Source organism: Anomaloglossus baeobatrachus, chromosome 3 (assembly GCF_048569485.1).
Source record: "Anomaloglossus baeobatrachus isolate aAnoBae1 chromosome 3, aAnoBae1.hap1, whole genome shotgun sequence".
Classification (NCBI taxonomy): domain Eukaryota; kingdom Metazoa; phylum Chordata; class Amphibia; order Anura; family Aromobatidae; genus Anomaloglossus; species Anomaloglossus baeobatrachus.
In genome coordinates, this window is record NC_134355.1 from 178,685,419 (window position 1) to 178,687,116 (window position 1,698).

Below are 1,698 nucleotides of genomic sequence, written 5' to 3' on the forward strand. Positions count from 1 at the left end.
GTGCTTGCCCCTCGTCAGTGCAAAGTATGGGGGTGTCTGATCTGGCTCATGAGAAAGCTATGTGGGGACCACGGGGGAACACTATTCTCCTTAAGGAGACTTTGCAAGCCAGTCTGGCTGCCAGGTAAGGGGACTTATAGCTGCAATGCCCCTAAAATTCCACGGGGGAACACTATTCTCCTTAAGGAGACTTTGCAAGCCAGTCTGGCTGCCAGGTAAGGGGACTTATAGCTGCAATGCCCCTCTGGGAAATATTCAAATTGTCTCTCCAGTAAAGGAGACAAACTCTAGCACAGCGCCACCTATTGGAAGTAGCGATCCTAAAAGTCACAAGTGGATTTTCGACAATCCTTTGCAATATGACTCAGGATATATAAGCCAGATCAGAATCCCAATTTGCAGACACGGTGTTTCGGGGTGCTTGCCCCTCGTCAGTGCAAAGTATGGGGGTGTCTGATCTGGCTCATGAGAAAGCTATGTGGGGACCACGGGGGAACACTATTCTCCTTAAGGAGACTTTGCAAGCCAGTCTGGCTGCCAGGTAAGGGGACTTATAGCTGCAATGCCCCTAAAATTCCACGGGGGAACACTATTCTCCTTAAGGAGACTTTGCAAGCCAGTCTGGCTGCCAGGTAAGGGGACTTATAGCTGCAATGCCCCTCTGGGAAATATTCAAATTGTCTCTCCAGTAAAGGAGACAAACTCTAGCACAGCGCCACCTATTGGAAGTAGCGATCCTAAAAGTCACAAGTGGATTTTCGACAATCCTTTGCAATATGACTCAGGATATATAAGCCAGATCAGAATCCCAATTTGCAGACACGGTGTTTCGGGGTGCTTGCCCCTCGTCAGTGCAAAGTATGGGGGTGTCTGATCTGGCTCATGAGAAAGCTATGTGGGGACCACGGGGGAACACTATTCTCCTTAAGGAGACTTTGCAAGCCAGTCTGGCTGCCAGGTAAGGGGACTTATAGCTGCAATGCCCCTAAAATTCCACGGGGGAACACTATTCTCCTTAAGGAGACTTTGCAAGCCAGTCTGGCTGCCAGGTAAGGGGACTTATAGCTGCAATGCCCCTCTGGGAAATATTCAAATTGTCTCTCCAGTAAAGGAGACAAACTCTAGCACAGCGCCACCTATTGGAAGTAGCGATCCTAAAAGTCACAAGTGGATTTTCGACAATCCTTTGCAATATGACTCAGGATATATAAGCCAGATCAGAATCCCAATTTGCAGACACGGTGTTTCGGGGTGCTTGCCCCTCGTCAGTGCAAAGTATGGGGGTGTCTGATCTGGCTCATGAGAAAGCTATGTGGGGACCACGGGGGAACACTATTCTCCTTAAGGAGACTTTGCAAGCCTTTCCAATAGGTGGCGCTGTGCTAGAGTTTGTCTCCTTTACTTTTCACATTTCCCCTACATTTCAAAGTAAACATTTGACCGCCTGATGGCCTTGAGCTCTGCTGCCAGCATAGTAAGGAGGTGTGTGGGATTTCTTGGGCGCAGTTACAAGGAAGGGTGGCCTGACCACACAGGGTTTGGGCTGAGGTGCAGGAACAACATGAGGTTGATGAGGCAGAAGCAGTGGAGGAACTTGTACATACAGAGGAAGGATTTAAACACACAACTCGTGGGGACGGAAAGACTTGTACAGCAGACACTTCTCCATCTATCACCATAGTTACCCAGTGCCCAGTC